General features: G+C 45.3%; 1 protein-coding gene across 1 annotated transcript in view; it reads right to left on the bottom strand.

The window, feature by feature from the left end:
* LOC111870944 (semaphorin-5B) overlaps window positions 1–20,536 on the bottom strand; it is a 109,971-nt gene extending 89,435 nt beyond the window's left edge. Inside the window, exon 1 of the mRNA XM_023863612.2 lies at window positions 20,327–20,536. The gene's annotated coding sequence lies outside the window, so the exon portion shown is untranslated. The remainder of the gene's footprint in view (window positions 1–20,326) is intronic.
* Between the last annotated feature and the right edge of the window lie 5,530 nt (window positions 20,537–26,066).

Below are 26,066 nucleotides of genomic sequence, written 5' to 3' on the forward strand. Positions count from 1 at the left end.
TGTGTGTGTGTGTGTGTGTGTGTGTGCTGTCGAAACGTTAAGATGACAGAGAAATGAATTTGAAAGGATCTTGAAGGAAGAGGTTGTGGCCTAATCGAGACAATAGCCCGGTACTTGCCTGGAGGGACTGACGAAAACCACAAAAATTCTAGGTTACCATAGCCAGTGTCCTGACCGACATTCGAACGGAACACCTCCCGAACATGAGTCCAGGCACCGCAATGCCAATCCGCTAGGCACATTTTCACAGACATTTTAGGTCTCTTCGAGTCTTCCCTCAGTGAACGATGAGGGCACTGCGTGAACCATCAGCTTCTCAGTTCGTTTAGTGTGAGAATCATATGAACACGCTATGGGCAAATGTGAAGCTTCTGCTGATTTGAAAATAGGTGGTATATATATTTAACGCTGAGTTTTAAAGGGATATTGAAATCTTACGAGGTTACAAGAAACAGTAAATACGGGTTAATTATGACACCGGCCTCACACTGGCTCCGTCGCGCCACTGACCGCCTCCCCCCCGCCTCCGCTCAGTGGAACCATTTCACTGCGTCACAACAGATGTTTTCTTTTTCGGCCCAAACTCACGCATCTTAACAATCACAATACTGAAACGTGCAGAGCAGAATCGATCCGACGTTTAGACACAGTTTGTAACGTCGCCTGACAGCCACTTGCGACCAGGGGTGTAGAAACATGCGATTTTGTACTCAAGTGGCGAGCGAGCGTCTAATCCAGCCGATTACGTTATGCAATTTCCATGTGTGGGCTGGAAGTCTGAGAACTTCAGCCTCAATGAAAGCTCAGCGTTTCGGCAGACGAAGCTCTGAAAACGGGGAATCTGACGACGCACTTAAGTCAAAACTGAATACAATCTCAAGGTCTGAAACGATAATATTTTATTTACTGGCTTATGTTTCATTTAGCGATGCTGTGAACTGCTAAAACCATATAGCAGACGTGGCCAAACTGTGGTTCGCGAGCCGCATTATCCGTTATTGGGGCTGAAGAAAAAATATATTAGTCCCTTTTTCGAAAATGGATTACATACTGGTGCGTCCCTAAACACCTTCGCCGTTTAACCCAAGTCTCTTTGCTGCTCCTGGACTTCCGAAAATTGTCATATGCGACCTCGATGTTCAGTGAGTTTGGCCACCCCTGCTACATGGCGTCATTGTGTGTTGATTAATGAATATTGGCTTGGAAAACATTTGGGATGAAGTAGTTGTTTCCTAACTACAGGTCAATGTCTGTATTCAGTTGGAGGGACGGAGACAAACACAAAAACCTGCCCATAATCTTACAGAATTTAGACATGCATTTGTTTACTTGAGCGCCCTCATATTCAGAGCATCTGTTGACATGGACTCACATAACAATGAATTTTCTTCTCTGATAGGTTGAAAGCCACTCGGTACTTTTGTGCCGCTTCTTTCACGTCCGATGCGATAATCTCGGATACATTTTACAGTCCATGGCCACCCTGAACGTGACATCATCATTAACACACTTTCGCCCTTTCGCATCTTTTCACAGATCTGTAAGCTTTGCCCTGGCTCACACAATTGTCTAGACATCAAACTGTCATCCTTCCGTAAGCGTCGCCAGTTTCCACAGCCTCTGATCTCAAAAACAGGATCAAAGATTACTTTTCGTCTTGGATATACAATATCACATTTCTGTCTTACCTTCTCCCACAGGCCTGCTAATCTCCCCCCCCCCGTTGCGTACGGGGTGACAGATCTCAATGCGCATTAGCAAGTGACCACCAAACTTGTCAGTTACTTACATCTTTGATAAGAACTCATTTCTGCACGTTTTAGTGTGCACATTAGGCGGGAGCGTGACTTCGCGCTGTGCTCGAAAACTTTCATTTATTGCAAGTCGATGTCGAAGCTGAAATTTTATGAAAAAACTTACACAGTTCACGACGACTTTCATCACTAAGCATTATCCCATTCAAACCAGATGCTGAGTCTGCGCTGTTTTACCGCGGTGCGTCCAAACGTTCGGATGCATATGCAGAAACTGGTGCATTATCGATAACACTGCTCACACAGTTCTTCGCAGATGTTCTAGTAAGATGAGAAGGTAAGGCCGCGCCATAGCTCAAGCGGTTAGTCGCTGGCTTCCCACCGCGGCGGCCCGGGTTCGATCCCGAGTCTGGTCAAGTGGGATTTGTGGTGGACAAAGTGGCGCTGGGGCAGGCTTTCTCCGAGTACTTCGGTTTCCCCTGCCAATCTTCAATCCACCAATTGCTCCACAATCACCCTCACCTATCATCTGGGGCTGATACAATAGGCCAGAAGTAGTCGCAGAACAGGGGACTTAGTCCCACCCCACTAGCAATAAAAAAAAAGATGAGAAGGTAAAGTTGTCCCTGTGCTTAATTAAACACCACGCCATGAAGACGTATGGGGGAGCTGAAGTATAGCTCCACCATTCTTGACCTCGGCACTGCAGAGAGAACGGTCAGCTTCACGACCCGGCCGTTTTAAATCCGCGGAATGCTCCTACAGTACCAACTGGATACGACTCTGGGTAGGCCCCACAGCCGACCTGGACACTGTGGAGAAAAGAAGATTTTGCATCTACCGGGAATCGAACCCTGGTCGTCCAGACCGTTACTGCGACTCCTAATGTTCTCTTGAACACTACGTGCACATACTTGATCCGTCCGTCCTCGTTTCTTGCAAGACGCTGATTTACCATACTGCAATAACGTCACGTGACATCGTCGGAGAAATCAGGTCGGACTTGAACGATTGTGAAACTGTTGTCCAGCGATTTACGAATATACCGAAACATCTGATGTGAGGAATGGCGGTAATACTGATATTTCGGGAGGAAAATTCGTCTTGATAATTTGGCTGTACGAGTATAACGAAATGACTTGTCAAAATATGTAGCCTCGGAGGTCATGAGGTCATTGCCATTCATCAGAGTCCATCAGACTCGTGTCCACACAAACACAGCGTTATCAGAAAGCGTAAGTATAAATTCGAACGTTTGGGAACGACAGTAACAAATCATACGGTACACAAACATTATAGGGACAAAATGGCAGAAACATAGTACTTAAGATTAAAGCATATGGTAAATATGGTTACCGCACTGCTTGTTTACACTGTCTAGACGAATGGAAAACCCTGTTAAGGGTTAAATTTCTTTTACGCAATACATAAAAATCCAGCCCGTACCCCACAGGAAACACATTACGTCTCCATAAAAAAAAGCCTGGCCGGTTAATGCTGTTTAGGGAAACACTCGCTGTTAGTTGTGAGAACCATACATAAATACACTGTCAAAGTCAGAGTCGAAGTCACATTGCAACTGACGGTCAGTCAGTCAATCAATCTTGATGTCGAGCCCAATCTGAAGCTCATGACCAGATATGTATTACTGACTGACAGTTTGGGTCTTGCTATTGTGGGGCGCCCTCTCTGGCGAGAGGACGTGTCTGTCTTTTGCCAGAGTCATTGTCTGTGGTAGTAAGTCATTTGTCATAATGTAAATGATATTTACATTTTATATGTTAAAGAAGATAGGCAGAATACAGTACATATATATATAAATTCAGTCCGTACCTCACAGGAAACACATTACGTCTCCTATGCAAAGCCCAACCGGTTAATGCTGTTTAGGGAAACACTCGCTGTTAGTTGTGAGAATCATACATAAATACACTGTCAAAGTCAGAGTCAAAGTCACATTGCAACTGACGGTCAGTCAGTCAATCAATCTTGATGTCGAGCCCAATCTGAAGCTCATGACCAGATATGTATTACTGACTGACAGTTTGGGTCTTGCTATTGTGGGGCGCCCTCTCTGGCGAGAGGACGTGTCTGTCTTTTGCCAGAGTCATTGTCTGTGGTAGTAAGTCATTTGTCATAATGTAAATGATATTTACATTTTATATGTTAAAGAAGATAGGCAGAATACAGTACATATATATATAAATTCAGTCCGTACCTCACAGGAAACACATTACGTCTCCTATGCAAAGCCCAACCGGTTAATGCTGTTTAGGGAAATAATCGCTGTTTATTGTGAGAACCGTACGGAGCACATAAATACACCGTGTGGGGGAGAATGTAGGGTTTTAGTGTGTTAAAGCAGGTGGTACATATAGTAAACACGACACTGGTTAATCTCCAGGTAAACGCCGTATAGAACACGAACATTCAAGTGTATTTAAGGACGAACATCTTGCTTCCGGTAATTTGGATGACGTAGTTTCAGGAACAAGAGTTTGAAAAGCGAACCAAAGGCATGGGAAGACATCCTGACGAATGCCTTCCAAGAATAGTCGACACTTTACCTCCCAGGTGCTCTTCACACGTACTACACGATGCGCTGCTAATATTAACACGCCTCCGAGTGGGTCCTCCGAGGAGACGAGGCTCTCTCGACATGAGTGTTGTCTGCACACGAGTGGACGAGAAGTGTGCGAGGTATTCATAAAACAGCTTCCCATTGGTCTGCCGCTGCATTGCTGTCACCGGTGTAAGGCGACGCATTCGATTAAAGGGAATGAAAGATAGCAAAATGTAAAAACCGAGGACAGAAATTCCACCAGAAACACTCTAAATGAAGTCCAAAATTATGAAATATGTGTGTGCTGCTTACTCTCGAATCATTTACCGAGGCTGATCCAACTACGTGCTGTCAATGGTGGTGCAGAGGTGGCGGTAGTGGCCTATTACACAGGACTGACCAGACATTCGCTTTGAGGGACAGAGAAGCCCAAGTCAGGAGGGCCAATGGAGCGGTCACGACACGAAGCGGGCATCCCGGAGCGTGGTGAATACCGAAGTTGAGACCTGATGCGTTCACAGCGACTGGCAATAATTTCCTGCTATTCGCATTCAAAGCAGATCGGGCCGGTATTTAAGTTAGCCTGTAAGCAATATTGGTGTCAAGGGTTGAAACCGCAGACTGACGCGGACTTTGTTCTCCGGTTAGTTGGTTCATTACACGGCTCAAACAACGAAACGTGTCGCTTTTAGTTGCGGTTTACTTTACGACGCTGCCAGCATGTTAAGCGGTTGACCTAACCGAGGTACAAACCCGGCATTTTTCTGGAAGGGCTGAAAGAAAGCCAAGGTAACTCTCAGCCAGGATGGCCAATGTTCCGGCCGAGATTCGAACCGAAGACCTCCCGAATACTAGTCTAAAGCGTTACTCCTACTTCGCCATCCAGCTCGGTTCTTGATTATTAATCCTATGCTTAATTTAACATTAGACACAAAACGACCAGAAAATGGTGCGCGCCCTACACTTAGCACAAACTCAGGGGGTGCGAGAATAGGGTGCTGGGGGGAATATCTGGATCCAAGAGGGAAGACGTGACAGAAGAATGGGGAATACTGCATAATGAGGGGCTTCATAATTTGTACTCTTCGCTCAGTATTCATCAGAACATCAATCAAAGTCTGCAATATGTTAACAGATGGGCCAGTGGTCCATACCTCGAGAGAGAGCTGTCCCTTTAACGAAATAAACAAAAACAAAAGAAAAAGGAACGAAAGTTTTGGCACACGAAGCTGTTTTCTAACAGTTCACAAGGTGAGGTTGGCAAGACAATTGTGACGTCATAGTTTCCGACAGTTTGCCGACCTCATCTCGGACAGGCGGGCTTCTGCTGCAAACATACGGAACTGCCCAATCCTCTTGTCCGGCGAATCACTTGTGTAGCACGGGAGCGGCTGAAGTGAAGAGATGCATAGATCATCCCTGAAGAAGTTTCTCTTTATTTAAAGTCGCTGTCAGTAGCTGCAGGATGGAATGATGGGATGATCAGAAAATGAGCTGGACGCCACGATGGTCTAATTCAAGATACAATGAAAGCATCCGTCTGGAGACACCGAGAAAATCAACGAAACGCTTCATTCAGAATATCCGGCATTTCAACATGGCACCTCCCGAAAATGGAGGAGTGCTGTCCACTGTAAGATTGCCTCGATGTCGGGAGAAGCTGCTGCACAATGACTGCGTTGCAGCGAAACTTAAAAAGTGGAATTAGTGACAGCTGCTTCAATGTTTCCTCTTCAGTCCGACAGAGGTAAAAATTCGGCTACAGCGTCCAGACTGGATCAGAGGCCCAGACGGTCGCGTACCGCGAGCTCTTTCTTTGAAGGTGTAAGTGCCTGGAAAGTGTCTGTCTGGTGCAGAGGTTACGAATGAGTGGCTCTTTACTTCCACTCCCGTATACGTCCTTAAGGAGCGCAAACGCAAAGGAAGAATTTCACTTTACCTCGTATTTCTGATTCAAGCGACTATATATATAGTGGCAGACAAATTTATAAGGATTGGCGATACCACGCAAGAATTCATTGTTCTTTATTCTAAGCCCTTATAGTACGGTGGTAGCTCTAAATACCTACCGCCTTCACACTTCACCCGGCTCTTCATTCTGCCCACAGTGTATTTATGTGTTCCGCATGGTTCTCACAATAAACAGCGATTATTTCACTAAACAGCATTAACCGGTTGGGCTTTGTAGCGGAGACGTAATGTGTTTCCTGTGAGGTACGAACTGAATTTATATATACTGCATACTGCCCGCACAGTGTATTTATGTGTTCCGTATGGTTCTCACAGTAAACAGCGATTATTCCCCTAAACAGTATTAACCGGCTGGGCTTTGTAGCGGAGACGTAATGTGTTTCCTGTGAAGTACGAATTGAGTTCTTATGCATCATTTAGTGTTTCTCCCGCCAGTGAAATATGATCACCAAGCCGTGTGGGGCTGGAACCTGGACCGGATATCAAAGTTGGGCCTCCAAGCTGACCCTGATACCGTAGTCTGTTTAAACCAGTTGAATATTCATGCGCCATCCCTTTCTTTCTTCATACGGGAATCGTCAACTCGCTTGTGTCCCCCCGTCGTCTCGTTCTTGCGGTCCGCCTTGTAGGTCAATCACATCTCTCCTAATTAGGCAGTCTAGGAAGACATATACACACGTCTACTTATGTAATCAGCTCTGCGCCCACCCACGCCCCGCCCACTGGGCTCAAATCCAACAATTACAACTTGCACGGTTGCTTGACCTGAACCTTACGTAAGCTATTAGGAGCAACAGACGCACACTTTAACAGCTTCATTGAACACGAGCGTTGCTACCCGTATATGCACCAATTACGTCAGCATTCAATAACATTTCGCATGTGCCCACAGCGTATGTTTATATATATGTGTTTCGCACGGTTCTCACAAGAAGCAGCGATTATTTCCCAACACAGCACAACCGGTTGCCTTCATCATGGAGACGTGGTGTTTACTGTGAGAAAAACCGCGTGAAGGAAAGTAAACAGACTTTATACAGAGACGGTAGTCTTCTGTTGGTACCTCCGTAATATTGGTAACCACTTGTCAGGCTACACGGTGTCATGCCCCAGAAAATAATATTATTTTTAGCTGCATTCTAAGGTTTCCGAAGAAGGACGTTTCAACAGCCTTAACGATTGATAAAAAATCTTTGATTTATGTTCTTGTTCCAGATATCAAATTCTGCGACAATCTAGGACCAAAGACAGTTTACTGAATAGAAAGAGTTGCCCGAAACGTCTGATAAATTTAGAGCAGAGCCTAGTCGAGTTCGTACTCGTGGAAGTCACATAGAGAAACGCCTTCACAAAATGATATTATTCTTTACTTAACAGTTCCTGGTAGCCTCACAACAGGCCTGCAGACTGTGAGGGGCCGGAAGTCTGGAGAACACTGTAACAGGAACATATGTTACCGGCACTTTTCCTGCCGCAACGTACTGTCTCGCGCGATGCCATTCGTCAGGTTCGCAACTGCCGAGAACTCTTCTCCATATTAGGGTACGAGTGAGAGGGTAAGAGCCCTCGATGACCCTGAGAGCCGATGCGATGCGACCCTGTTTCCATAGCGACTCTCATTTTGCCTACTGACCCAATAAACGCAGCAAGTGGACACATCCACGGGTATCAGGTTCGGGGTTTTCACGGCGTTCAGTTCATAATTCGGTCCTCTGGGTTATGACACCGTCTAGTCTGGTAGGTGGATAAAGATGAAGCAGTATCCTCTTCACTATTGCCGTGAACATTTCCAATCTCACACATACACTACTTGTCTTCTGGGAGGTAACGCCCTGTAGTCCGGTAAAGGCCCACATACTTTTCGGAGGAACGTACTGTCTCCATCTTCATGGTTGAAGAGTAAATGTTTGCCGCATGCTTCTTGCTAGTTTGCTGATTATGGAGGCAGTAAGTTCCTCCGAAAAGTCGGTGGACTTTTAATCGAACTACACGGCGTTAAACCCAGTCACAGGCTATGAAACCGCAGGTCTTCGTAGATGCATTTGGGGTCTTTGATTGTAGCCCATACCACGGGGAACTCGCTTGAGTAATATGGATTACATTAGTGTGGACCCACTTAAGAGATAATTCTGCTTATTATCGCAAGATAACGCAATGTAATCGTGTCAAATACTCGATATCAGCTCCTATCAACAGACTTCCCCATGAATTCACTTCATTTTCCATGCATTTGACGCTACCGAAGTAAAGATCGCAGCAACAGCGAAGCGGCCCTTCATCGCCCGCAGTCAAACAATAACTTTCTGGTTTCCACTACGACCTTACGTTCCCCATTGCCAATATGCTGTTATATACAGGTTTGGGGGCGGCATGGCGATTGAGTTGAGCATAAATCGTTGCTAAGCAACGAAAGTTAGGGTATCAACTGCAGTTTAAATGTGATTTGGAAGAAAACACGTTCTGAAATCTCACATTTGCTAGGTAAACCTGTGGAAGTACGTGGAGATAGTGTACGAGTAACACACTGCAGAGAATCAAAATAGTGCATTATCCCATTTTCACCCAAAATTGGGAATGGAACAGCCGAATACATTTGCGCTTCCTGGGACTCACGGCTTAATGCGTTCCCAAAAACGGATCTAAGTCGAAAAGTGCTATATCGAGGACGTACAGGGTCCCGCTCCTGGAGCTCCAAGCTCAGACCCATTCTTAAATATTTTAACCGCAATGCAGTTTCCAACATTTCACAAATCTACACTAATCTTGTCCGTAACAGTTACGACAGAACCGGAGTGCACCTGCCCCGCTCGCCAAGCAGCGTATGCCTTTTTTTGTTGGGAGGGTTCCACAAGTTCAACAGCAAACAAGGTGCTGACAGGTCTGCGTCGCGCCATGTTGGACAACCCTCAATCCCCCAATCAATGTATCAATGTCGGCATATCGTCTAAGTGTGCAGATAACGTAAAATCGAGGGGCAAAGCGTAAATGCAATTGCTGAAATCAGCAGTAGGATAATTACGGCAGTTACGAAAATGAGTAACTACAGAGCCAACAGGCCAAATTATAGGCCTCCTATGAGATTTGTAATCGCATATAATTTCTGTAGTAATGCCCTGAGGTCTTGCCCCGGGCATGCCTACTTCTCTCTTAATGATATATGTAGGAACAGATTTACAAAATCTGCACCATAATGGGAACGTTTACTTGGTCAATTAGTACAAAGCCACAATGTTTCCATGCACTGTATGATATTACGTTGAGTAATAAAAATTAAATTAAACTATCCATATTAGTTACACTACACAGACTTCTCAAACAACTAACCTTTTAGAAACGCAAAATTTGTCTAAATAAACTTACAAATTAGATTCCTACAAAACAAAAGAGACATGCTTCATTCCCAATACAAACAACGCTGTCAGGGAATTAATCGCCGTTTATTCATACAGGCACACAAATACCCCGACAAAATATGCGCAGTATTCTGCCCACACAGTGTATTCATGTGTTCCGTACGATTCTCACAATAAACAGCGATTAATTCCCTAAACAACGTTAACCGGTTGGGCTTTGTAGCGGAGACGAAATGTGTTTCATGTGAGGTAAGGACTGAATTTATATATACTGCATTCTGCCCACACAGTGTATTTGTGTGTTCCGTATGGTTCTCACAATAAACAGCGATTAATTCCCTAAACAGCATTAACCGGTTGGGCTTTGTAGCGGAGACGTAATGTGTTTCATGTGAGGTAAGGACTGAATTTGCCGGTCACGGTAGACGAGCAGTCTAAGGCATGCACTGTCTTCGATCGCTCGGAAGCCGGGATCGTGGGTTCGAATCCCACTCAGGGCATGGATGTTAGTGTGCGTTTTTCTGTGTTTGTCTACAGGTAGAGGCCTTGCGATGAGCTGATCACTCGCCCAAGGTCTCCTATCGCATGTTAGATCTAGAAAAACCGAAGTGAACGGAGTTCATGGAGGTAGGCCTAGGCCCACTGGGGCTGTAGTGTCAAGGAAAAAAAAAGGACTGAATTTATATATACTGCATTCTGCCCACACAGGGTATTTATGTGTTCCGTACGGTTCTCACAATAAACAACGATTATTTCCCTAAACAGCATTAACCGGTTGGGGTTTGTAGCGGAGACGTACTGTGTTTCCTGTGAGGTACGAACTGAATTTATACTGCATTCTGCCCACACAGCATATTTATGTATTCGTATGACTAACAATAAACAACAATTATTTCCCTAATCAACATTAACCGGTTGGACTCTGTAGTGGAGACGTAATGTGTTTCTTGTAAGGTACGAACTGAAATTGCAAATGTCAAATAAAATTCAAGCTTCAGGAAGTCATGCATTTCGAACAGCCAAACTTTTCCCACGAGTATAACAAATCCGATCGGACGGAGATTTTCGTGAGCTCTGGAAAACAGTTCCTCAGAGTTCACTGTCACAAGGGCACGCGATCTACGAGTGTCGTGTCAGCAGATACGAGTTGCTATCGGCAACTGCGGTGCTGTGGTTACGACAGCAAACACACATCCTTCTTGAGCAACGAGAAGACAACACTTCCGGTATTGATCATACGAGTGTCGACCAGAGACAGCTCCCAGCCTTTATGACATACCAGACTACACGGAGTCAGATCCAATAAAACAGTAATCTTCATAGTCACCGTTGTAAGAACCTTAAATCTTGCAATTCCCCATCTTTAATGGAATCAGAAAATTCATTCCCGCGCCAACATCAGTTTCCCACTGGCCCGTGTCATGAATCAACAACCCCCACACCCTATTTCTTTAAGATACATTTTAATAATATGCTCCCATCTACGCCTAGGTCTTCTAAGTTGCCTGTACCCTTCAAGTCTGTCAACGTAAATGTTTGTATCGAATCTCCCATCCCTGTTATCGCCCAGCCCATCTCATCCTCCTTCGTGTGATGATCGTAACAGTACTTGGTGAATTAATAATCATCAAGCCACAATCTATCACGGAAAAACTTAGCTCAGTATACGTACATACATATGCATTCATTTGTCTGTAAAATTAGCTAAACTGCTATTATGTCAGACGAGTCAGGGTGACTAAAGCAGGAGAACTGTCTCAACAGTTTTTACGTCTTCTTTTATGTCACAGTTAAACGAGCAGCGAGATAAGCTATAAAATGATGAAACTGGATGTCGTAAGATTACAAAACCTTCTTGCGTATCAGATACTACGATGATAATATTTCAGGGATAACTGCTGTTCCTCAGAAAACGATATGGTCACCTGCCAAGTTCCAAGTTCTTCTACATATTTAAAAATCAATTACTACCTCAGAGAAAACAAACTGTCTTTATTACAAAGATCAACCGTTTAATGCTGTTTCGGAAAATAATCGCTGTTTATTGTGAGAACCATACGGAACACACAACTACACTGTGTGGGCAGAATGCAGTATATATAAATTCAGTTCGTACCTCACAGGAAACACACTATGTCTCCGCTACAAAGCCCAACCGGTTAATGCTGTTTAGGGAAATAAGCGCTGTTTATTGTGAGAATCACACGGAACACATAAATACACCGGATGAACTTGTATCTTTCGGCTGCCAACGAAACGAAATAGCGATAGCATACCATCTTTTCTGGCGCGTAAAACTGACGTCTTCTGAAAAATGAGACTGTAGACGAAGAGAACCGAGCAATATTGGACGATGGGATTATACTCGTATATGCATACTTTAAGAATGGCATTACTCGTACATCCTACACCAATAAATGTAAAACATATTTCTACTGTTTACCACAAACGTCTTTTCCAGCCTGGCAGCAGTGACTGTAGCTCAGATACAACGGTCATTCCCTCGTCTAAGAAGTGTACATTTTGTCCGGTCATCTGTACTGACAGGACAGACAGCTGTATGTTGTTTGGTGGTACAAGGAGGTTTAATGGACACAGTTCACGCCAATTCCATTGAATTAAGGATCCTTTGCTTTAAGGACATTAAACGCGGCACTGAACATCTTGATCACATAAAGGAGTGTGAGTTCCTCTAAAATGATCCTCCTACACAGGCATGAGCAAAGCCTTCCGTGGTGTTTCACGTCTGTCAACGCAGCATACCACAAGAGCACACCTACTGACCCAGATAACGTACTAGTTTCGAGTTGCAGGCAGGAAACTGTGTCTTCATTAAATCTGCAGCCTCTAGCAAGCAGGGAATTGATACAGTAGATCGGTAATAAAAAAAAAGGTAAAACTATCCTTGTAACAGGCAGTGGAGACCCACAAGATTGTGAGATGTCGAGGCTCCCACATTTTCTACACAAACAGCTCACAAATGGCGGTGAGATTGGCAGCTTTACGCTCCGGCCGGCCGCCCTTTACCTCCAGGAATATTCCTGGTACTCATTTCTATTAGCAGATGAGTCGACCCCAGGGTCACAGTGCGGCTGGAAGAAGAGAACCCCAATGACCTCATCGGTAATCGAACACGTGACCTTCAGGCTTGTAGTATAGTGCCTCAAAGAACTACGCTACCGCGTGCCCCCCAGTGCCAAGGCCCTACTGTTTAAATATTTCAGTTCGTAACTCACAGGAAACACATTACGTCTCCGCTACAAAGCCCAACCGGTTAATGCTGTTTAGGGAAACAATCGCTGTTTATTGTGAGAACCATACGGAACACATAAATACGCTGTGTGGGCAGAATGCAGAGTTTGTGGATGCTAAAGCAGGCGGTACATACGGTTGCATCTGAGCTTTGAAATGTTAATTAAAAACATGGCCCTGCGGTTTAGTCCAGTGAGCTACCATTTTGCTGACCGCAAGCCACAACGGTAATTAAAATGGTTTCAAATTGTTCACGTGTGTATTCTTGCTCGGAGAATCCAATTACACTGAAACAGTTATCATACCCGTGACTGCGCAGACAATCTGACGTTCGCGGTATATTTGTTTGTGAGTACCCGCCAAGTGCAATTAGCTGAATACCCGCGAGTCATTTCCATGTATGCACACCAGCAAAGACTGTGCACATGTATTTAATTACTTCGGTGCGCACGCGCAGAAGTTACATTTCAAGAATTGCAGTGCATGGCCGACACTGAGAACAACTAACAAATGTATACGTGTATATAGTAGAAATCGGAGGAGAATGTTTCCTACTGGAAGAAACACGTTCCAAAAATCTACCAGTACACAACGCATCTCTTTAGTAACTGAATTCGGTTATTCAAATATATGTAATGGCTCAATTGCAGACCGTGATTTCTTCAATGTGGCATCATTAACGGTTCAATTAGAAAGAATTTAAATTCATTTGCAATTTGCTTATTCTAAGACAAACCAAGTGTCGGGTCAAAGATGATGCCCCCAGCTTAGAGCTTCAGAATATGATACTGCGCTGCCTGATCAGGGCTATCAAACACCTCCAGGGGGCGGTCGTAGATGAGTATGCATAAATGGTGGAAGGATACTTAGTAAAGGAAAACCTGATCTCACTCCCACTTCACACGATTTCCACGTGAGGTCACTCAGGATGAAACCCGAGTCTTCACAGTGAAAAGCTGGCGCTAATCCGCCTGGGCCAGAGCAGGACACCATATTTCAATTTAGTCGAACACAGTAAAATTACAAGTGCTGTCACATGTAAGTTTAAATGAAGCACAGCCTAAGGAAGTCAGAAGTAGAAACACACGATAAAGGTCTGTTGACAGCAGTGCTGGCTGGTTTTGACACAAGACGAAATGGACGCCAAAACTGCCTCAGATGTAAGCACACTCTGACTTCACCCTTCCTCTTGGAGAACTAAACTATCCGTCCGTCAGATATTTGGAAAATGCCACCGTATTGCTGCAGAATTCTTCTGTGAAACAAGTGCATTTTGACAGCTCAATCTTCGCTCTTGTAAATGGTGACGAACTGCGCTAGTTGTGCAGGCACCGTGCCAAGTTGTTTTGTTTACTGCCAGCATAATCCAACAAATGTCTGATCCTGAAGCAACTGATCGCGCAACTGTCACAAGATGACCACAGAAAGAATTCAGGGTCGTGCTCAGAAAATGACAGAATCCTTTCGAAAATCTGACAGCATCTAGTCTGGTTACGAAATTCCCCGCCTTTCGCAGAATCCTAAAGTTCAGTACTGTGTTCGCAAAAGCCCGATTACATATCGCAATATTTCTGCAAGTTACATTCACGTTTTAAATCGTATTTAATATATGTACCAACTGCTCGGAACATGAACGCAGCAATTTTAAAATTTAAACCAGTTCTTGTAATTCAGTTAGCTACGAAGCAGGAACCTTTATATAAGACAGCACGCGATCTGCCTCTCTCACCTAAAGCCGAGAAGTCCCACCTGCACACACCTTGCAGTTGGCCTACACAGCTTCACACACTGCATCAACCATTCTGGAGCTGTTGTGAATGCATTCACCTGCAGAGTTCACTCCAGCATGCCGCGTCATTCATGGCTTATTTAATTACGCTGCCAGAAGCCGAGACTATGAAGCATCAAAAGGTTGGATTAGTTGGAAGAAAGCGTTCGTGGACGACACTCAAAATCATAACCCGGCACTTGCATGGAGCAACTAAGGAATATCACGAAATACTTCAGTAAGGATACTCCTCTGTCTCCGAACTGGTCCAAATTTTAACCCAGGAGCAAATGTGAAGGCCAAGGGGGTAAGCTACGAATCTGTCACTCCTGGACTTATTAAAAAACGGAAAACGGAGAAAAAAATATAGCAGTATATTAACACAGAAAATCAAAGTTATTATAACAAGAATTTTATTCCTTTATCCTGGACGCAAATCGCGATCCGTCATGGCGTCCTTAAGCGTACCTGCATCCGCGAATTTTTGGCTGCCCCACTTGGAATAAAACCCTGACGGCGCTCACAGCTAGGTCGCGCGGAATACGAAGCGTTTTAGAGTGCACCGCGGCGCTCACCTGGGCTCCCAGCAGAAGGAGTGTGCGCAGACGCAGCACACACACACACACACACACACACACACGTGAGATCATGCACTTTGTACCGTACGCAGAACATTTGCATATGCGGCAACTGCGACCTAGTTGGGTTCAAGCCTCTTCGTACAAAGCCTAGAGCTGGCAGGATGCCACATTCCTCAGCTGTCTACAAGAGGCGGTCGTTTCGCTCAAAATGACAAATGTTGAAAATTACAAAGTTCACAAAACGCAAGTGGCACCCGATAAGGGCTGCCAACTGCGCGCAAGCGCAGTGAAGGCCCACACTCACTGATGAACAGAGGTGGCCCGCGTGACGAAGTCTGTTCAGGAGACCTAAGGCTCACTCTTGAGAACATGCCAATTGTACAGCTATTCAAGAACTTCCCAGCATTTTATAGAACCCGAAGGTTCATTACCGTTTTAACAAGAGCCCTCCAGCGGTCCCTATCCTGAGCCAGATCAATCCACAGGTTCCGTCCAGGACCTGAGGCTCTCACGTAGATAAATGCTAAGATTACGGTCTCCTGGAATGCGCCGCCGTGTAGTCTTGTATCTAGCAACACTGAATGAACTTCTTGCCCTCATTTTCAAAGTTGGTGACGGGCAGAATTAAAAAAAAAATCATGCTAAAGTTTAACTGAGGTCTTACTCGTACCACAGGCCTATTTTACACAAAGCTTCAACCGGGCTTGAAAATTGTGCGTCCCCGACTGTCATCTCAAAATTGTGGATACCCACCTACCAGACTCCATGGCGTCATAATCCGGATTACCAGAAGAGTAGGTCCGCAAAAGTTCACAGCAAAGCTCTTCCCCACGTCGAAACAGCTGATTTACCCTTCACCCTTGAAGTTTTCGAGGTTTCTTTCTAACATGTAACTCCCATTTTCAGGATTTTGGCTGGATCATGTATTTGTTTCGGCGTGCAACGCCGTCGCCATCTTCAAGTTAACCACAGCTATACACACTGTCTCTATACTGCAGTTACACCCTGGGTTACTCATGGCGCATGTGCAGGGGTGGCAGAAAATAAATCGGAGCTGGACCCACGAACCTCCCGTCAAAACATGGCGATGTTGCGCATACTGTTACAGACATTTCATACGCAACAGATAGGCTGTGGCATACATGTGGGACACATTTCGGTACCAGCCTCCCCAAGTGGGGAGAAAAAGTGGCATGAGAACTGGCAGGGGAAAACCGAAGTGTTCGGGGAAAACTTTTTCCGTGTGCCACTCAGTCCTCTACAAAATGCACCTGGACTTTCCTGGGATTCAAACTAGGCCTCCGCAGTCAAAAGCCGACGACGCAATCGCCCTAGTCACGGCATGAACAAATTAAATGCGAACTAACAAACTTACCAACAAACTCCACAGGGAAGCTAACAGTTACTCAGCTAGTCACAGAAATTCACATTATTTGACACAACCCGAAGGCTCACAACCGGGTTCAGAAGAGCGCACCAGCGGTCCCTGTCTTAAGCCAGATGAATCCAGTTCACACCCGCCCATCCCATTTCTTTAAGATCTGTTTTAATAGTATCCTTCCATCCACGACTAGGTCTTCCTAGTGGTCTCTTCCCTGCAGGTATTCCTGCCAGGATTCTGCATGTATTTTTTTATTGCTAGTGGGGTGGGACTAAGGCTGAAAATCCACTGACGCGACAAGCCGTGCGCGGTTTGTAGAGTGTTGTCGCTCGCGGCCGTTATTTGTATTGCTTTTATGAGCCGCGCGCGGTTAAATTTTGGAACGCGGCACACAGACGGCAGAGCTGTCGCACGCCTAATATCTACAACTAACTGACGCGCGCGACAAAGAGCGGCTAGCCGCTAGCGACTAGTCGCGTCAGTGGGTTTTCAGCCTGTCCCTTGTACTGCGGCCACTTCTGGCCTCTTGTACCAGCCCCAGATGATAGGCGAGGGTGATTGCGGAGCAATTGGTGGAATTAAGACTGGAGGAGAAAACCTGCCCCAGCACTACTTTGTCCAACACAAATCCCACTTGCCCAGACCCGGGATAGGACCCGGGCCACCGCGATGGGAAGCCAGCGACTAACCGCTTGAGCTATGGCGCGGTCCATTCTGCATGTAACTAAATATCATATCAACCACTAGCGTAGAATTTTGGAAGACACCAGCATATGCAAGATGCACGCACTGATTCACGCATGCGCAAGGAAGAACGGCATCCGCTAACCAGTTCTCCCTGCACTCAGAATTGGGTTTCTCATTTCGCTTTGTTTACATCGTAATAAGAGGTTGTAAAATCGCTTGACGGCTCCAGTAAATTCACAACGCAAATATTTCTTTTCCACGTGGTTGTACTCACGTCAAACGTACGTACCGGCACTCATGTGCAGCTAGTGTAGGCACCCATTTAGCACTTAACCAGTTCCTCATCGTTATCTGAAGCCGGGCGGAGTGACGGAACGGGAATGCCATTCCCACAGCCTTCCTCACACTGCAGCACGGAAATATTTGGTTCTGGGTTCAATGCCGCCGGGTGGCTGTTAGATTCGTGGCGGCCGAAGTGCCGCTGGGCGAGGCATTTCTCCCACTTTCCTTGTCCCCTACTGATCAACATCATCACCAACGCCGGCCCCTGACCGGGCAGAACAGTGTCACATCCTCGGTCTTTAAGTCGTGGGCTCCATTTCATACCCAAACTGCTTAATTTCCGACATTAAAAGAGTACATCACAAGTGAAGGAAAAGGGGCATAATCAGGTTGGTGTGCCTTTCATTTATGTAGAACTGCACATAACTGGATATGTTTAACACTTCAATTCCAATTCAGCCATATACGAGGACAGTAACACATTAAAATGCCCACACAATGTATTTATGTGTTCCGTATGGTTCTCACAATAAACAGCGATTATTTCCCTAAACAGCATTAACCGGTTGGGCTTTGTAGCAGAGACGTAATGTGTTTCCTGAGAGGTACGAACTGAATTTATGTATACTGCATTCTGCCCACACAGTGTATTTATGTGTTCCGTATGGTTCTCACAATAAACAGCGATTATTTCCCTAAACAGCATTAACCGGTTGGGCTTTGTAACGGAGACGTAATATGTGTCCTGTGAGGTACGGACTGAATTTATATATACTGCAACTGCCCACACAGTGTATTTGTGTGTTCCGTATGGTTCTCACAATAAACAGCGATTATTTCCCTAAACAGCATTAACCGGTTGGGCTTTGTAGTGGAGACGTAATGTGTTTCCTGTGAAGTACGGACTGAATTTATATAATATACTGCATTCTGCCCACACAGTGTATTTACGTGTTCCGTATGGTTCTCACAATAAACAGCGATTATTTCCCTAAACAGCATTAACCGGTTGGGCTTTGTAGTGGAGACGTAATGTGTTTCCTGTGAAGTACGGACTGAATTTATATAATATACTGCATTCTGCCCACACAGTGTATTTGTGTGTTCTGTATGGTTCTCACAATAAACAGCGATTATTTCACACCACTTCCTGACTGAAGCCAGGAATGACTGTGCTGTCGAAGACCAGCAGCTGTTCACAGGGCTATTCCGTCTGCTTGTGAGGGAGACGGGTTTGTTGACAGGAGGGTTTGGCTACGGTGTGAAGTGGGCACAGAATGTTGCCAGGATAACCTGAGCGTAAACGATCGCTTGGAACCCCTAGGCACAGGTAGAAGAATACTATTGAAATTAATTTTAAGAAGTATGACAGGTTGTGAGGAAGTGCATTACATTGGTTTCGTTTGGCTTCTGACAGAGCCTAGTGTTGAGCTCTTGTGAGTACGGTACTGAACCTTTGGGTTATATAAAAATTGGACAGTTGTTGATCAGCTGAGAGACTGTCAACTTCTCCAGAAACACTGTTCCATGGTCGCCGAGTCTTCACAAAATAACTGAATCTAACAGATGAGATCATAATAATGAAATCCATATGTGTTATTATTAGCAGTATCTTGCAAGTACGGTTGATTAATTATTAATATACTGTTATTCAATTGCAGTTATTGTTATCCTTTTGAAGCAAGAAGTTCATCCAAATAATACACAAAAATTCAGTTCATACTTCACAGGAAACATATTACGTCTCCATAACAAAGCCCAAGATCCATGACCAAGATTTTCATTCTCTTCTAGACATATGTTTCGAAATGGGGCCTCCTTATCGACGAAGGAGGGGTCGGTCTTTCTGTTTAGGCGCTACGTTTGTTGCACTGTAATTTCGGCACGAGTATATCCGCGCTGTCACGCCGTTCAGATCACTGTGGTCTCACTGCACCATGCTAAGTAACATTTGTACAAGGTATGCAGAGGTTTCCTGTCAATGCAGGCTTGTCCAGAAGGTTATGCCTTAAATTATGTAACTACTCTGGAATTACAGTTCGTCAGTTGAACGGTTGTAGGCCTTACCGCCACCAAGTTTAAGCTTGAAGAAAGCACACCGTGTATATGTGGTGTTAACCGACGTTCCTCCGAAACGTCGGTTAACACCACATATACACGGTGCCAAATCCCAGAAGACTGCTTTCTTCATAGTCACCGCCGTGAAAGCCTCAAATCTTACAAGTTTAAGCTTCTTATACTTCCTGTGCCTGGCTTCTCCTTGTCCAGTATCATTTACATTTGGATTGGCATGGCGTAGGATTACTTCTGCCTGTTCCCTACATAATTTCGTTACATAGTCATACACGTAGGGAATTTTGAAAGCCACGTGCAATTCGCGGACTGGTGTGCACCTGTGATTTCTAATGGGGCGGTGTACTGTTCTACAGGCGCTGCAATTTCTAGAGGTGAGCGTCCTACTCCTACGTGGGACAGGCATAAGTCATAACTGACATAATACGTTCACTTAAACTATATATATAAAAATTCATTTCGTACCTCACAGGAAACACATTACGTCTCCGCTACAAAGCCCAACCGGTTAATGCTGTTTAGGGAAATAATCGCGGTTTGTTGTGAGAACCACGCGGTACACACAAATGCACCGCGTGTGCCCTTTAATACTAAAGCAGTTGGCACGTATAGTGACCACTGTCTTTTAAAGGTTTAATGAAAAGAACAGAACTGCACTCACCACCAACCACAACAGTTATCCCGATACTGACGTCTCGACACATGCGCACACCTTGCGAATCATTGCCGCTGTCACTTGGAACCGCGCGTTGACAAACACGTCAAATGTTCGCGTTAGTACCTCTCTCTGAGAAAATACACTTGTGGAACATTGGAAATTACAACAACCTGACAACCAGAGTAGCAGAAACAACCTTCCTCTCCGTACGTCCTTGAGCGTAGACTGAGTCGTCGGCCAAGACGTAGCTCTTACTTGCCCGCTGTTGCTTCCCCCTCCACCCGCCCGCCAGCCTACTTGCTCCAGCATCTCCACGGGCAGGGACGCCACAACTTTCCCCCCCTCAACCCCCACCAAACTCCAAGACAGCTACACAGCATCACGTAGTGGGTTTGGTTATATATACCTGTGTGCCTTGCATCCCTACACAGCAAGAAAAGTACAGGCATGCGCAAAAGTAGAATTGTTTCGTTTTCATGCTACAGGTGTTCTGAAACTCTTTTGTCATTTTTTGGCTACTTTTCCAAAGCAATAAGGAATGCCTCACGTAAAGAAGCAGGACGCCAAGGCCGGGACTACGTTTATCCGGCACCAGGATCGGTCGAGGGCTCTGCCACAAAGCATTGCTGATGATCATCATGAACGATGAATTGGAAACGTTTTGGCAAGAAGCGGTCGTGACCGAATTGAGGCACTATCACGACATTTACCAAGAGGGACTGAGGAAAATCACGAAAACCCGCAGTTAAGATAGGCGGTGTCCCGACCGAGATTCGAACCAAAACCTTCCCAACCATGAGTCTAGACCGTTACCTCTCGACCAGCGTTCTTAATGTCGGCTCTTTTGAATACGGATATGAAATTTCAGGTTCCACGAAATGCTATGAATTGCATGGCCAGCTGATCACTGTCAGCGTCTCAAGAAGGGCTCTGCTCCAGCCACTTGGTTTCGCAATACGGAGCCAATGCGTATCGGTCCGTCTGTAACCTAATATCAGAGCCTAAACCTCTGGAACGATTCTTTTCACTCCATAGCGACGTTCATCGTGAAAAGCCGTCAGTCAGTTCCCATTTTCAGCCATACTGACACGTACCAAATTGCGCAGTTTCACTCAATATGATCACCTGGCTTTTCCTTCCACTTGTATTATAAACCTTTGATGCAACTAACCTAACAGACTGCAAGGAAGCCGCTGTGAACCGTGTATAATACTTCACAATCTTGTTTAGGCGAGCAAAGTTACTGACTGCATTTGACGTTGTCATAGCTGCAACTATGAAGATAACTGTCTTCTGTGAAGTGAGGCCGTGTAGCTTGGTAGATAGGCGCTATCATTTCGGAGGAACCTGCTGTCTCCGTCTTCGTTAAGCCGATAGTAAGAAAGAGGCCAGTAATGTAGGGAACGGAGGACAAAGGAGGGTTTCTTCGAAACGTCGGTACCTATCTCTCAGCCTATACTGCATAAACCCACCAAAATAATAATAATAATCTTAATATATGATCTGAGGGCCTCCCGGCGATATGACAATTACACTGGCAGAAGTTTAGTGGCGTTTCGATAGCACTTTCTAACTCCATCTTCAGATTGAGACACAAGAGAAAAAGTAACAAGCAGAATAAACAATGGTCTGAAGAATATTATGTTCTGGGATGTGACGCTGCGTAGAGAGGTTAAGTTTAGCAACGTTTCAAAGGAATTTTCTGCCTCAGTCTTCAGGATCGAAAATTAAGCCCAGAAAGCAGTTAGAGTACTACTACTACTTGACGTTCGAAGCACAAGTTGCTGCTTGTTTCTTGCTGGGTACGTGTTTGGCTTACTTTTAACCATGAAGATGGAGACAGTATGTTCGTCTGAGACATCGTTAAACTTCTGCCAGACTACATGCAGTCATATGCCAGAATACAGCGCTGTGTAAGTATTTGATGACGAGTTTGAGGAGCCGTGAGACACGACCATATCGCATCTGATGCATGTAGGAGTAAGAAAGAACGATAAATACCACAGAGAAAAATTGCCGAATTAGTAGCATAATTCCATGCAGAACCGCACGGAGCTCGGTGATGATCGGGAAGAAGTTGTGAAGTCTGAGCGACTGGTTCCCGGTTGAGCGAAACCAGATAAATAAGTTAACTTCACAAATACCGAAACTTGTGTATTCAAGATACGGACTCCAAGGCCGTCTACAGGCCACGATAGCGCCACATTCGTCATGACAACGTAATGTTTTCAGCAAATGCACCTGCCTGCTTTCTGGCCTACAAGACAGATTCAGTTTCTGCAACTGTCTGACAGGTCGCGCGGTCGTGGAGCGGTGTTGCTTAGTCTCGTGAAGATTGGAGACTGGACGCTTTTTCGACCAATATATGCTGCGGCACAGTGGATGTCTAACATTGGCGTCGGTAGCAACGCAGGTCTTTGGGAAGTACAAAAGGAAAATCAAAGAATTTTGTTTGAAGAATATGTATTCTGGGAAACTGGTAAATATTCTGTGACTGTTTACTGTCCCAGAGACCCGAACGTATTTATTAGCTATGGGCTTTTTGTTAAAACAAATTTGAGTCAATATTGAATATAATGAAGTAAAGAGCTCTGGAGGAGGAACGCGATAGCGTAAATGGTTGAGGCACTATATTACAAGACGGAAGGTCGTGGGTTCGATTCCCGTTGAGGTCACTGGATTTTTAAATTGACCTAATCCTTCCAGCCGCACTATGGCCCTGAAGTAGACTGAGCCTCTAAAAGGAATGAGTACCAGGAACCTTCCTGTAGTTAAAGGGCGACCGGCCAGCGCGTAAGGGTGACAACCTCACCACCATCTGTGAATCGATTGTCTAGGAAATGTGCAAGCCTCGACCTCTCACACTCCTATTGGCCTTCACGGGCTGTTACAAGGATAGCTTTACTTTTTTACCTTTACCTACCTAAGACCAACCGGTTAATGCTGTTTAGGGAAATAATCGCTGTTTATTGTGAGAACCATGCGGGACACATAAATACACTGTGTGGGCAGAATGCAGTATATATAAATTCAGTCCGTACCTCACAGGAAACACATTACGTCTCCGCTACAAAGCCCAACCGGTTAATGCTGTTTAGGGAAATAATCGCTGTTTATTGTGAGAACCATGCGGGACACATAAATACACTGTGTGGGCAGAATGCAGTATATATAAATTCAGTCCGTACCTCACAGGAAACACATTACGTCTCCGCTACAAAGCCCAACCGGTTAATGCTGTTTAGGGAAATAATCGCTGTTTATTGTGAGAATCATATGGAACACATAAATGCAGAGTTTTTTAATGTTAAAGCCGGCGGTGCATGTAGTTGCCACTATCCTTTAAAAGGCCGAAGTCCTCCGATGGGATTTCGAATCAGCTAGATTTGGCGTTGCAGTGGCAAATAGTTTATAGAGGTTCCCGGGGGCAGTGGCCACCGCATGGCCACAAGCAGAAGAAGTTCAACCGCATGCAAATCGTAAAGCCTCGCGCCACGTCCATACCAACCCTGCCGCTCTGATGCCGCCTCTTACACTTGCTAACAAAACCTCCTTTCATTACAAACCACTCTTTTCATCAAACTCTTCTTTTTTGAGCCTTCTCCCCCAAACCCCACTCCCCTAAGGATGACCATGTCCCATCCCGTGACAGGTTACGCCTACAAACAGTGTTGCCACACTTACCTATCCTAAACCCAACAAACAATCAGTTAAACCAGGCGAGTAACAACATTTGTGTAACTGTTTAATTTTGTTCGATTTTCCCATGTGGAACAAAATACATCTCTGCAATTCTGAGGTCTGCGGACCTGTTCCTGTTGTGCTGTGGTCAACTTGTGATAACCGAAAAACCTGCTTGAAAATGTGTGTAAAGGAATAAGTCCAAATAAATGTGTATACCCTACCGAGATGGCTGGTGGCATGAATAGGGGTTGAGGTCCCAGCGGCTTGGTGAAGTGGGGCACAGGAGAGGGAGGGTGGCTCAGGTGATCCCGTCATAGACAGAGAGGTAGACCCGCTGCTAACAGCGAAGACTGGTACTACACACGTTCATACGGCCAACAAAACCACCTGACCAAGAATTAGATGGAGATAAACCACCACCTTAAATATGGGACTGGCCGCGCCATAGCTCAAGAGGTTAGTCGCTGGCTTCCCACCGCGGCGGCCCGGGTTCGATCCCGGGGCCTGGTCAAGTGGGATTTGTGGTGGACAAAGTGGCGCTGGAGCAGGTTTTCTCCAAGTTCTTCAGTTTCCCCTGTCAATCTTAATTCCACCAAATGCTCCACAATCACCCTCACCTGTCATCTGGTGCTGGTGCAATGGGCCAGAAGTGGCCGCAGTGCAAGGGACTTAGTCCCACCCCACTAGCAATAAAAAAGTATGGGACAGATGATAATTTACACAGAATTCTGGAAAATCTGAAAGGGGCCTACAAGTAAATGGTGGATATTATTAAAGTGGTTTTTACGGAAACTGGATGTGAAGATATGAAGAGGGTTCAACTAGCCCAGTGGAGATTCCAAAGACGGGCCCTTACAAATACCGTCATCAAACTACGATATCATGAAAGGCAGAGAATTTAGTGAGTGAGTGACCAGCAGCTTCTCAAACGTGCTGCTTTGTGTTGGAATTGAAGTCCTCGCTTTCCAGCTGCGCCTTGCTGATTACGTGCTAATTTACCGCCAAGTCCTGATGATGGAGGTAGTATGGTCCTACGAAACGTCGGACTGTCTCAGAAGTACACGGTGTTACAGCGCAGAAGGCAAGCATGGACCGTGTAACTGCAAGACGTCTCTCGACTCTAGCACGGCCACGTAACCTCCGTGGCCAGCCCGTAGCCCGGGCAGTCCGTGTCCAATTCAAACAGGATCTAAAATTCTTCATGCACGATAACAACTGTCTCACAATTCTTTCGCCCCTTTCCCCCTCCCCCACAAACAATTTTCTTCCTCAGAAATAAAACAACGTAGTTACCGCAAGATAGAACATACAACCTACCAAACAAGTTAATACATCCTTTTTTTCAGTTAGTTGCTTATTTCTTCCTAGAAATTAACCAAGTAGCTACCTATGAATGGTCGTTCCCCTCTAGAAAGGAAAAAGAAAATGAGGGACATCTCCTGCACAATGGATGGCCGCAGACTTCATCTTTCACGGTTTGTTACACAAACTGTCTCTCCTAATGAGTAGCTCACAAAAGATGGCGTCTGTGTTACAGGCCGGGAACATAACGTCATTTCTAACACCAACATATTCATTAGGTGGAGTCATTGACGGTTTATTTATTTATTGTTTAACGGCGCTATCGGCAGCTCAGGCCAGGTCGATATGGCGTGAAATGGAAAGACGACAGTGAATAATGAACAGGAAAGGATGTGGAAGGAAGCGGTTCTAATCTAATGAAAGGCATAATCCGTAAATTTGGCTGAAGGCACTGAGGAAAGCAAACAAATAGGTCTGCTGTCTGAGGCTTGAACCCAGGATATCCCGAATAAGAAGCAGGTATGCTAGCCACTGGAGCCTGTCACGGTAGCCGAGCGGTCTAAGGCATGCACTGTCTTCGCTCGGTCGGAAGCCAGGATCGTGGGTTCGAATCCCATTCAGGGCATAGATGTTTGTGTACAGGTAGAGGCCTTGCGACGAGCTGATCACTCGCCCAAGGAGTCCTACCGTATGTGTAAGATCTAGAAAAACCGAAGTGAACGGAGTTCATGGAGGTAGGCCTAGGCCCACTGGGGCT

The sequence above is a fragment of the Cryptotermes secundus genome, unplaced genomic scaffold (genome assembly GCF_002891405.2).
Source record: "Cryptotermes secundus unplaced genomic scaffold, Csec_1.0 scaffold101, whole genome shotgun sequence".
NCBI classification, from domain to species: domain Eukaryota; kingdom Metazoa; phylum Arthropoda; class Insecta; order Blattodea; family Kalotermitidae; genus Cryptotermes; species Cryptotermes secundus.